The sequence below is a fragment of the Carettochelys insculpta genome, chromosome 1 (assembly GCF_033958435.1).
Source record: "Carettochelys insculpta isolate YL-2023 chromosome 1, ASM3395843v1, whole genome shotgun sequence".
Taxonomy (NCBI): domain Eukaryota; kingdom Metazoa; phylum Chordata; order Testudines; family Carettochelyidae; genus Carettochelys; species Carettochelys insculpta.
The window spans coordinates 171,633,444-171,646,629 of NC_134137.1; the positions used below are offsets into that span (position 1 = coordinate 171,633,444).

Here is a 13,186-nt window from a genome sequence, read left to right on the forward strand (position 1 = left end):
CTGACATAGCCGAGCCACAGCTGTCTACCTGAAGTGTAGACATTGTGATGCTGGCAGCCCAGAAGCCAGCTCTTGCCCAGATTGTATACATAAGAACTCATAGCAGAAGACCAGATTAGCTCCCCTGTATGTACTTGGGAAGATCAACCTACCAGGAAGCTCAGGCTGTGGCCTTGGAAGTGGAATGAGGAAATAAAACCAAGGCACAAGAAATATTTCCATCTTTTCAGATATTTCAATTCTGAAGGGCAAGACACCTTACACTGAAGCCAGAGATCCCCCGGGATCACTACAGCTCTACTACTCTTAGGCTGTGTCTACACTACAAAAATAACAAAGTTGCTTACTTCGAAGTAAGGGAAAATTTGGGTAGACTCTCTGCTGGCTATTTCAAAGTAGTGCCTAATTTCGAAGTTAGTTCCTCGTGTAGATGCACCCTTAGGATTTAGATGGTAACTCGTGTGTATAACTTGTTTGCTTGCTTTAACCTTCTCCCACTGACACACTGAACTCCTTTGTAATTATTATTACAAGAGCAAAGAATGGCAGGACAAAAAGTGCTATCTTCACTGCCATCATTTCTTTACTTTCACCATATAGCACCTAAGTCCTATGGTGATGGGTGTGCTATAAAATATAGAGAACGTGCACGTTTCTTATGATCAGTGTTGACCACATGCTTGTTTCCCTCACTTCAACGCCTCCCCAAATTCCCTGAATCAATTTCATTCGAGATAATCTTGATTAGTTGTCTTTAATCTTTCAGATCATAATTTCTTCTATTAGCTGTCTTTTTTCTTTATTTTTTGCACACAGTCCCAAACATCATGCCTGAGGTACCCTTTAAAAATACTGATTCTATGCAGGGCTGGCATCTATTCCATATTATTTGGGGTGATACAAATATGCCTCCCACTGTCCCCAGGTTTTCTGTAAGCAATATGAAATGAAGCCACTGAAGAGGAAACATTTATTGATGGCTTTTAGAGTTCTAGGTCTTTAAATGGCCTTCAGTCTGCAAAAAGACTCCCAAAACACAATTCCTCATAATGACTTATTAATGAGAAGCAACTGATTATTAAGCTTCATGCATTGATCTTCCTTAAGTAGACTTTACAGGTGCTACCTATTAATCATTGTCCTGTGAATTCATGAGGCCACTAATACTTTCATATTAACTTTCTCTCATGGGATTTTAAAATGCCACTGTTTTGAAAACATTGTTATAAATGCCTGAAATTTTAGTCCTTTTAAAAGAATTCTTATTAAAAAAGAAAATACAGTGACCCAGATGGATTAGGTGTCAAACTGTGTGTAAACATCACTCTGGGACAGCCAGTCATGATGGGCTCAGTTATCATTAGGTCACTGTAGAGAAGTCACACCACCAGAAATAGCTGCATCACTTACAATAACTCTCAGGCTCCAGGTGCCTTTGATTCCAGTGCGGGTGAAGGCTGTCTCAAGGACTCATGCTCAGATAGGTGTTTCATTGGACAATGTGAAAGACCCAGCAAAACTGTCATTTTGAGGTGGATGGCTGGAAAGAAATAGACTGATAGCCCAAGGAGTTCCTTTTGGAGAAACTAGAATTCAGTCTTGGAAGTTCATACACGTGTTGGGATGAACACAAGGAAAAGCTGGGCCTGAACTAAGGCTATACGTTCTCTTCTGCACAGCTATGTACATTCCATGCGACCCTGTATTGCATTTTGTATTGTAGTCTGGAAATGAAAAAATTTTCCAGGCTGAATTTACAGTTTTCAGAGAATTTTTCCACGATTTTCTGACTGGAAATATGCCTCAGTTGGTTCCCATTCAAATATTTTACTTGTTCACCCATGATGTGTCTAAACAGCTAGAAAATAAGGAACTAAAACTTAATTTAAAACCATCAATTCCTATAAGCCACAAAAATTTAGTTTACCAAAAAAAAAAAACCAACCCAACTTTCTCCTCCCAAGTACCTTGTTATCTTAACGTCCTCACTCTCTCACAACACCAACGCACAAAAAACCTGAATAGAGATTACACTGTTTAACATCCTTCTATTTACAGATCTTTTTGCATAATGCCAAAAAAATTCTTGATGAAATTGTACTACTTAGGCTTCAGAAGAAGGGGAAAAAAAAAAACAAAACACGCATTAAATCAGTACAAACTGGTATTCTGCATGCTTTCCAAAGCATAAACTTACAAAACTCATACGTCCCTCTTCAGCTACAAAGACTTGTTCATACCTCACCACAGTAACTCTTTCCCTCATAAGTCAGTTAGGTTGCAGTTATCTAGGTCTTTTAAAATTAAAGTGCAGCCACAGCAGCAGTTTAAAGTGAAAATGTGGCCATGGCAGGAGGAAAGTACATAACTGTGCTGGGCTGCTCTCTCCGGGCTGTAAGCCAGGTTACACTGCTGCTTTTCAGTGCTGTAACTTGCTGTGCTCAGAGGGTTGTATGCTTTCACATTCCTGAGCCAGAAAGCTGCAGTGCAGCACAATGGCAGTGTAGACTTAGCCCGAGTGAACATCAAGACCGTACGAAGATTTGAGGTCATCACCACCCTGTGATCTTAATGGGACTAAAGAGATACCAGGAAATAACTATTTAGGATCACTTCATCTCCTCTCCTTACTGAATGCCTGACGACAGACATCTTCCCCTTCTCCCTGCACTATATGTACATCAAATCATGATAATAGGAAAAAAATGACACAAAACTATAAAAATGAAAACCGGTCAGGACAGGTCTTCTGCACCAAGGAAAGACTTTGCTAAAGAGTAGAGCTGACTACAATCTTTTGTCATTTGCATCAGTTCAGTGAGGAACTGTTTTCACATCACATACTCAATAAGGCTATTAAACTAGAGACAAAAATGCAGTCACTCTGTCTCCCAACACTTTGACACCATCCTTGTATCATGACCAATCACTAGAATAAAATAGAAATAATCATACCAGTTCTAACCTAGTAACAAAGGTAGATTTTTCTGAAGTAGCACAACAGTGTATGTCTATAGTTACATATCAGCATGTCTATCAAAATTTTTAACACTGCCTTGAGGCTGGACTCACTGCAGTCACATATTTTTCCCTGTCTTCAGCTTTGTCTGAGTATGCCAGAGGGCTGAAGCTGAGAGGGAACCTGCCTTGGGAAAGCAAGTTTCTTGTGTGTATGTACGCTAGTAACTTGTCTAGTCTTAAGCAGCAGCAAGGACAACAGACAGACAGAGAAAAGTGCATTTGTTTCCTTCTCCAAATGCAATAAACCATGTACCCTGAATCACTAGAATTCAAATGTGGGCAGATATAGACAGGTAGACAATGACATCTCGCCACAGCAGTGTTCATGACACGTACCCCCACTAATTTTCTTTCTGTATTTGCTCATTACCACCCCTGCTTTCATGTTGGATTTTATCCAAGCTCAGAAGGACAGAAAGATCTTGATGCACATGCAGTGGGGATAGAAAAGTTTCCAGATCACCTGTAGTTGCCTGCTGGGACACACTCCTACAGGGGATGCAGCACCACAGGAAGAAGGCATGTAGAGAAATGACAACTGGGGTGATGATGATAGGCAACAGAGATGGGCAAAATACAGAAGTGAGGGCAAGGAAAAAAGCAAGAGAAAAATACAATATAAGGAGAAAGGCTGGTAAGTAGAGAAGGGTTGAGAGGATCCAAAACCTTACTGTGATCAAAAGGACTACAGAGATCTCTGGATGTATAAATGCGAATATCAAGTAGGGAGGTTATCTCACCAGTTTCTTTGGCACTGATGTGACCAGTACTAGGATAGCATGTCCAGTTCTGGTGACTGGAGTCCAAGAAGGTTGCTGATAAATTGCTGAGTTTTTGGGGAAGAACCACAGAAGTGCTAAAGGATTGGAAAATATGTCTCACTGTAGAAGACTCAAGGAGCTCAACCAATGTAACCTATCAGAGAGAGGAAAAATAGATAACTGGTCACAGTTTCCGAGCAGATGGACTGAGGGCTCTTCAATCTAGCAAACGAATTCTAATTAGAAATCTAGAGGCGCAATTAGGCAGAATTTTTAGGACAAAAGGTAATGAACCATTGGAACACCTCACCAAGGGTTATGGTGGGTTCTCCATCACTTGACATTTTTAAATGAAGATTAGATTTATTTTTAAAGAAAAAGACATGCTCTAATCCAATCACAAATTTTATCCGACTTTAAGCAGTAGTTGACTCAAGACGTCCTGCAGCCTGTGTTATACAGGAAGTCAGACTAGCTGCCACAAGGAGCATAGTGTGGACTTGCAACGCTAGTTTAATTCCAGTGTCTTAATGAAAGTAACCTGTGGAACAGAAACTTGCCAGCAGAGAGACACCTCTTTAGATCAGCCCTGCTTGTTTCAGTGTACAGAAGATGTAGGCAACTCTGGTCCAGTACATTACAAAAGGCAGAGTGTGCTTATGTTTTACAGGCATATTGGGGCATCACTCAAAGAGGGGAGAGTTAAACACTCTTGGAACTTATAACTGTGGCAGCCCTTACCAATTAAATATTAACACCCCTAGTCCCAACTTCCCTTTTAGAACTAAAATATTCATTCACTTTTTGTATAATCCTCTGAAGATCTATTTGTAACCAAGCTTTGGTGTCTTTATTACCAAAGGTACAATATTCATAAGGGGGAGAGAGAAAAGAGCTGAGCCATAAAACAGTTTTGTTCTTAAAATAAGCTGTAGAGACTGGGAGAATTTTGACTTATCTCCCATTTACATAGGATCACATTCAGTGAACTGCAAAAAATCTGCAGGCCCAAGCACTTGCAAAGAAGTCTTATTTTTGGGGGAGGGGGGAAGAATTGCAAGTGAAGCGGGGTTGGACGGTAGGGAGAAGGAAGTTCCTTTATTTCACAATAGGAATAATAGTAGAATTCAATTCTTCTTCCGGTGGGATGTGCCACAGATTTTGTTCTAACAGATTTGTTTTCTCCCTGTCCAGCAAAGAAGCAAATAGTTTTCCTGTGAGATACAATCAGTAAAAAAACCTACTAAACCTTTCTGAACCATATATAAAATCATAAACTCAGGTCAGAAAATTCTTCTCGCCTACCATGGTCTCTTCAAGAGGCTCTCTCTCTCTCTCTCTCTCTCCCATTGTGTGTGTTTTGTAATTTAGTTATGAAGGGTGTGTGCACACAGCAAGCCTCAGAGCCTGCCACCACTGATGTGGGTTTGCAGCACTCATGCTACAGGGTTAAAAATCACAGCTATATATTCCCATTTGGAGCTTGGCTTCTGAGATCCACTGACAAGCCCAAAGGATTTTTATTTTATTTGCAATGGTCCCTTCTGGCCTTAATTTACGGAAAAAAAGAGCAAGGGAGGCATAAGACAGGGCTGTGAAAAGGAAAGGGTGGATGGGGAAAAGAAACTGGAAGACAAAATGAAAGAGATAAAAATGAAAATAGAAAGTGTTAAGGCGAGACTAAGAAGAAAAAGCAGAAAGAAGCAACCATTAGAATTTTTTTTCAATTTATTAATTTTTGACATTGAATTTTTCTTTAGTGGTGGGGGACAAAGAGAGCTTAAAGAAGCAAGAGAAAAATCCAGATGGGTGGAGAAATGGGGGCATACATTTTGGTTTGATCACTGACTAGTCTGAGGGGTAAAGAGAAAAAGTGTCCTCAGGCTGACTTTGAAATTACCAGCCTGCGAAAGAATCCAAGCCCAGCTTGCCAGATAGGGTACAGGTTTTGGACTGTATGTATCACATGCTGACAATTACACTTTCATGAGACAAATTTTGCAGACTATTAAAAAAAATCAGGAAAATCCAAGACATGATATATACAGCAGCCACATAAAAGACAGACTAACTCATCCATAAGATAAATCAGCAGCCATATAAACACTTACAATCAGCAACCATATAAAAAACCTGCAGGCACCTGACTTTCAGTATAACTACAGTCCTCCAAAACACTGCCATGATGAGTATTACTATTAATTTTTTCTTGTTGTTGCTGTTTCAAGCTGCATAATAAGGTACGGCATGGAAACTTTACCTGGCTACCAGCTATGCAGGGATCAGATGTGGCAGGTATGGTGATCGAGGCAAAAGAAATAAGACACCAACACACACAATCACACATACAATGCCAATAGCCAAAAGGTGCAAACTGCATAAACACAGAACTATATGAATATTTCTTATATTGATGCCTTCAAGCTCGGCAAATACCTCATTAGAAAAAAAAAAGTGATTATGATTTCATATAGTTACAGCCAAATTTTAAAAAGTGTACCTTATATCTGCTTAAAGGTAAAACTTAACAATGCAAAACCAAGCTTGCTGTAACCGCCAAAACTGATCAATAGTACCAGTCTGCTTTAAAACTTCCTATTTCCATCCCTAAGAGGAACAGCAAGTAGCATGTAACTCTGAACAAGCTGGGGAAGGGAAACTTAGTTAACAAAATAAAGCCTGCCTGGGTGAGACCCGTGACTTTCTTCAAGAAGGGTGGGAAAAAGCAAGGCACCCCTTACCAGTCTTCTGCCTCGCAACTTACCTTTGCATCTAACTTTGATTTTAGGATAAAAGGATCCTACAGAAATACCTGTAAGAAATAGCATTATATATTCACACCCCTTTTCAAAAAAGTCATCAGGAAAATGCTAAAACTTTGAGACAAAATAAATGTCCTGAAATTTAGTAAATTAAATCACATTAAACCATTGTTATTGTCACATTTCAGTATTCTGTTCCGGCCAGGCAACTCCTCCCACTCCAAGAGATAAAGACCACCAAAATACACAGATCCTGGGTCATTTTCCTTCTTTCCTCTACCCTCTCCAGTTCCTGCTGTGCCGTAGCAACTGTCATACTGGATCAGGCCAGTGGCCCACACTACTGCCTCAGTGTTCAGCATGGGAGGAAAATACAGAAAATCCCCATAATCTGCAATTAACAACTCACTAACAGCAGATATTTCTTACCAAACACCAGGCAGCTGTTTGCTTGCTCTTCCCTTGAAGCACTAGGGCTTGTATTTCTTGTAAATATTTATTCCATCCTTTGGAACTGTGAGTGTGTTAATGCTCCAGGTAAATATCCAATCCCTTTCTGAGCGCTTGCAAGCTTTTGGTCCCTGAAACAACACACAGTAATGAGCTCCACAGATCAATCAAGAAGTGCAACCAATAGCAACACATCTTAGGATACATCTGCACTGAAACAAAACAAAACGTCAGCTGCAGAGTTCAAATAAACTGACTCAGGCTCCCATTATTGCACTAAAAATAGCTGCATAAACATTCCTGCTCAGGCTCAAACCCTATGGCTGCATCTACACTTGCATTCCTCTTTTGAAAGAGGCATGCAAACAAGGGAAATGGAAAATGCAAATGAGGTGCAGCTTTACATATCTGGTGCCTCATTTTGCATATTCTTCTTTCGAAAGAAGAAAAGCAGTGTAGACACAGCTCTTTCGAAAGTAAACCCCATCTTCGAAAGAAACCTTCTTCCTTTTTTTTTTTTTTTTTCCAGGAAGAAAGATTCTTTCAAAGATGTGGTTTACTTTCAAAAGAGCCGCTTCTATACTGCTCTTCTTCTTTCAAAAGACTGTGCAAATGACGTGCCAGATATGTAAATCTGCACCTCATTTGCATGCCTCTTTCAAAGAGGAATGCAAGTGTGGACTCAGCCTATGAGGTGGGTGATGTTATCAACTGCGCTGCCTGAGAATACAAGAGACCATTCAGGGGTCTGAATCTCTACACTCCTTGTCACTGCTATATGTCATCTGTCCAAACCTGTTCATGCCACCACGAGCTGGTAGCATGGTTGAAACTGGCTATCAGTGATTCCAACCACATTTAGGAGAAAGCAGTAAAATGGTGAAGGATAACGGCATGAATAATGATAATAAAATACTGAGGAATTAGACAGGCAACATCCTTCTGAGCCTCTCTCTCATATTGTCAAGCCAACACAGGAGACCACCACTATTTTTGTAAGCTGTATGTTTGTGCAGCTGCACAGGAGAGATCTGGATGCCACCCAGCTGATTAGCAGAGAGCTCACAGTTAGGTTTTGTGTTACTATTGATGGTGCACATTTGCACATACCACAGTGCACAAAAATTTATTCCACACAGAGGAAAATATTCACACATGGGATAAAAAAAGATTAGAAGGAATGTTAGACACCACTCTACAAAACAACATGTACTATCACCAGTACACTGATGACACACAAGAACAGGACGCAATCCTCAAATCTGGTCCTCTCTCATCCAGCAACATCCCTCATCCACAGGACCACAGATGCTGCCAGATGAAAGGGCAGCGGGCAGATGCAGGACGCCGGCAGGGCTGCTCCAGCTACGGAGCGGAAGGCTGCTGTGGGCCCAGGAGCCAGAACCTGGCTTGCTCCACAGCAGTGAGGGCTGGGAGGCTCAGCAGGGCCAGGACTGGATCTCCTGCCTGCCCCGCAGCAGCAGGGGCTGGGAAGCTGCTGTGGGGCTGTGAACTAGAGCCTCCCCCGCCCCCCACGGGGCTGGGAGCCAACAGCAGGGGCTGGGAGGTTGCTGCAGGGCTGGGACCCGGAACCCCTGCACCTGCCCCACAGGGTTGGGACCTGGAGTCCACACTTGCCCCCCTCCCACACACACGCGCGCGTGTGTGTTAAATCCCATTTAATTGGCTAACTGGTTAAACGACTGAACATCCCTACTAACTGCCCTGTAATTCTGGGGGTCTTTGAGACACGTAACTGCAGTTTGATTCCCCAACACCACTAGCCTTCTCCCAAGGCTGGGCATAAGGACATCTTCCTCTTACCATCTTGGACATGCTCAGAATGCTCCCAACCACCCCCCCTTCAGCCCCAGCTCTCCCTAAACATATCCTGCCTGGTTCTTATTTACCAGATCCTCAGCCCTTTCTCTTCTGCCTCACCAACTCCAAAGGAGTGAAAGTGTGTCCCCCTATCCCGCCCTTGAAGTCAAGGGTGGTGGGCAAACGTAGGGCTGGAGAAGGCAAGCCCCCAACCCAGCCTGTTCTGCCCAAGGTCCCCAGGACCCTCTCCCCCTTCCCCCAAGCATGGGTGGCCCACTGACCCAGTGACCTCAAGCACAGGCAGGGCAGGCGGCCCTGACCTTCCCCAGACTCCTGCCTCACCCCCAGAGCACAGGGAGGGCAAGCAAACCCAATCTAGCCTCCCAGACCCAGGGGGGCTGGCAGCACACAACTTCCCAGGGAGGAACCTTGGGCAGCTCCAGGAGACTAGAGAAACGGTGCTGAATTGGGGAGGTGTGTCTGGGGACAAAGCGGGAGGAGAGCCAACCAGGCAGTGTGGGACGACATTGCCTTCTCTTGCCTTTTGTACCTGCTTTCCCCACCTCCCGCCAACACGCATGTCAGCTCACTTTAGCATGCACACAAGGCACAAATTCTGCACACCAGAGACCAGTGGGGGGGGAGGGATAAAAGAAAAAAAATTACCAAATTGAAGATGAACTAGTAATGATAAACATACACAAGTTACACAGGAAAGAGAAAAAGGCAGAACCTCAGGCTTTACACTTTCATGTTAGATATATTCCCTTTCCTAATAAGAGCCAGCAATGCCCCTCTGCTGTGTACAGTAAGCCCTCGAGATACGCAAAACCAAGCTGCGGTAGTCTTGGGTTAATGCAACTGCTGCCGCTGACAGGAGCAGGAAACCACTCCTGTCACAGGTAGCAGCCTGACTCATGGCTAGGCCCCCAACAGGAGCAGTTTCTCAGTTCTCAGAGTGACAGGTAGCTGGGAACCAGGTGGCCACCTGGCTCCCAGCTCCCCTTCACTTGCAGGGCTGGGAAACTGACCAGGGCAGCAGCCTTGGTCAGTTTCTTGGCTCCAGGGAGTGGAGGGGAGGCTGAGCCAGGCTGCCCCTGATTCTTGGCTCCCCTCCAATGGAGCTAGGAAACTGAGGGAGGCTGCTGCCCTGGTCAGTTTCCTGGGTACCACAAGTGGTAGGGAGACAGGAACCCAGCTGCCCCAGGGCTCCCAGGTCCCTGACACTCTGGGAGCCTGGAAACTGACCAGCTCTGGTTCCCATCTCCCCTTGACTTGCATGAAAATTTGAGTTACCCAGGGGCTGCAAGAATGCAACCCCCCACGCAACTCTAGGGTTTACTGTATATTGGACAGGTCTCTGCACCAAAGGATAAATGGACACAAATCAGACATCAGGAATGGTAACACACAATCCTGTAGAGAACCATTTTAACCTCCCTGGACATTCAACAATGGATTTAAAAGTAGCCATTCTTCTTAAAAAATTTAAAAAAAAAAAACAATTACAGAAGCTGACATCTCAGCTGAAATTCATTTACAAGTACAACACTATCAACTTAGACTTGAATAAAGATCTTAACAGATTAACACATTACAAAAGCAGGATCCCCACCTTTGATATTTGCATTCCCACATCACAGGCTATGAATGAGAAATAGTCAGCCTGACTTAATTAGTTTCATTAACACTGGTCCGACAACTAACACGTAGCTTCTCTGGGACAATATATACCCTGGATCCTGCAATATCCACTCCAACTCATCTGAAGAAGTGGGGTTGAACCACAAAAGGTCGTGACGTAATAAATGTTAGTCTCTAAGATGCCATAGGACTACTCGTTAAGTTACAGGTCAATACAACTGTTCCCCTGAATCAATTGGTCTTTTTATTTGGGGGCCACGGGGGTAAATTATTCTGTTCTTTCCTTGGGGTGTCTGGACACCAAACAACTCTTTCCTTCCTTCTCCAAAACAACTTCCACTTTCCCTCATGACAAACACTCAGCGCTTTCCACTCCACAGTTCAAACATTTTCCTGTCCCTTTTATCCAGGGTTGGGGATCCCCCGGACCGCAGTCCAGATCCAGACCCCAGCTTGTCTGGATCCAGGCCCTGGGGCTCAGGGATCCCCTGCCCAGCATCTGAGGGGTGAGAAGCCCCAAGCTTCACAGGCTGGATGAGGCAAGCTGGGGCTGGAACTGGCCCACAGGCTCTGCCTGGCAGGCACAGGAAGTAGAGGCTCTGCCCCTGGCTGCCCCGTATCTCTGCCACCACCGCTCCTGCTCCCCCTCACAGCTGGGTGAACGGCAGCTCATGGCTCCCTGGAGAGGCTTTTCTCCACATCTCTGCTGGGCACTGCCTATCTGAGCACTGGGATGGTGGTGCCTGAGAGAGGCAGGGAGAAAAGCCTCCCTAGGGAGCATATCTCCATGGTGCCCAGGCAGCAGGCTGCGAGAGGGCAACGGGGCAGAGCGGAGCAAGATACTGAGTCCCTCTACCGCCGCAGCGAGTGCAGGAGAGGAGGGACGATCCCTGCAGCTGTGCTATGCAAGCCTCCCACACCCCCCTAAGCTCCCAGCTTGCACAGATTGAGGGAGGGGGCAAAGAGGCACAGTGGGGTTGGGCCCTGCAGTGGAGGAGGGGATTGTGACAGGCCTTGCAGCCCTCTAAGGATGGCCCTGCTTGGCGGTATGTATACCTTGCGGGGGTGGGTGTAGGGACAGTTTGCTTTTTACTCTTTTCTCTAAGGCCATCAAGTATTTCCCAAATGCTACGTCCATAACTCATTTTACACGCTCTTACTACATAGCGCTTATTTTTCATAATGTAGTACTTGATAAAGTGCTCTATTTTAGCTACCAAAAGGACAGTAACCCAAGGACCTGTGTCAATCAGAGTATGAAGTCTCCTTTAAATGACTTTTCATACCACGTGGACTGTCTTTTACATTAGCTTTTGATTAATTCTATTTGTAGATTAGCTGGTATGGATTTGAGATACTTCTCTGTCAACCAAATGGGTCAAACAACTGCATTACAGCTCATCTATAGAAAACAGCTTCACTCAAAATCCATGCTACCGTTTTACTTTACTTATTTCCACAAAATCTATTTTGTTAAGACTGCCACACAACTCACTCTGTAATGAATACCTCATTAAATAAGTATATGCATCTTTTTAAAGAAGAGAAATTAGTGTTCACTGATCCCCAAATTGACTCAGGACAGGGAAGTTTTCAAGTACCAGCAGGGAGTACCAGCTTATGTTACACTGAACATGTAAGGAGGAAGCAAGCTGGGAGAGTCATCACTGCCTAAATCCAGAAGTCAGAAACTTAATTACAGCATGCTGGGGTACATCCAAAAATAACGTATCTCAGCAGAAGTCAGCCATGATCAGACCATGAATCATTCAATGGCTTATCACCAGTTCTGAAAATCTGCCACCAAAGAACCCCAGTGCTAGTTCCATTAGGCATATATGACCGGGGCCCAACGGGCAACTCCTATTAACAATCTACGTTCGTCTGGGTGTTCTCCATCCTACGAAGAAGTTTTCAGCTGTTTCAAACATCTCAAAAATTCTGCTGTGGGTCACGGCATGCCTAATGCCTGGCTAAACATTTGGGAACAATTACATCATTACAACTACCCAACATATTATGTTATGCAATAACTACCTTTGAACAAGATGATTCTCAATCCTGTGTCTTTGTCTCCACATATAATTTCAAACGTAGCTTCTGATTCTTTGGAAAACCAACACATCCTCATTACACTAAAGGTTAAGCTACAATACTCCAGTTGCTTGGGAACTTCAAAGAGCTTTTCTTCATGGAAAGATTTCAACAGTTTCAACAACAGGGAACAATTGCAATGATGAAAGGACCTGCTGGACAAAGTACAAAGTTTTGTCAAAAAGCTAAATTTTCAAATCCAGACCAGAAGGCTGGAAAGCAGTAAGTTAAAAGGCCTGAAGATTCCTTGGAAAGGACAGGAGAATGGGTACAGGGAAAGCAGGAGAAAAGGACAACAAGGAGGTCCAAGCTAGGTGACATCAGCTGCAACAACTCAAACTCTTCAATATAAATGCTTGCTGGTATAGCTAGGACTATCAAATTAACGGCCATGAAAAACACATCATGGACATACAATTTGATTTCACGTACTTTTACCCTATGCTATTCAGATGTCATGGGGGACACCAGCATCTCTCAAACTGGGATTCCCAATCCACATGGTGGTTGGGGGACGGATAGGGGCCAGAAGATTATTCGGAGGTGACATGATGTTGCCATCCATACCTCTGTGCCTTCAAAGCAGAGCAGAGAGATAGCAGTGCCTGCTGGCTGGTGAGTAGTTCTAAAGGC

General features: G+C 43.8%; 1 protein-coding gene across 7 annotated transcripts in view; it reads right to left on the reverse strand.

Moving 5' to 3' along the window:
• The window catches only part of AGPAT3 (1-acylglycerol-3-phosphate O-acyltransferase 3), a 170,905-nt gene that overhangs the window by 141,201 nt on the left and 16,518 nt on the right, over positions 1–13,186 (reverse strand). For 3 of the 7 annotated variants that reach the window (XM_074995436.1, XM_074995364.1, XM_074995388.1), the window contains exon 2: positions 6,974–7,125. The exons of 1 other annotated variant lie outside the window; for it this stretch is intronic. The gene's annotated coding sequence lies outside the window, so the exon portion shown is untranslated. Of the gene's footprint in view, positions 1–3,761; positions 3,781–6,973; positions 7,126–12,496; positions 12,709–13,186 lie in introns of those variants that run through there. 3 more of the 7 variants (XM_074995379.1, XM_074995371.1, XM_074995428.1) reach the window with 3 other exon arrangements.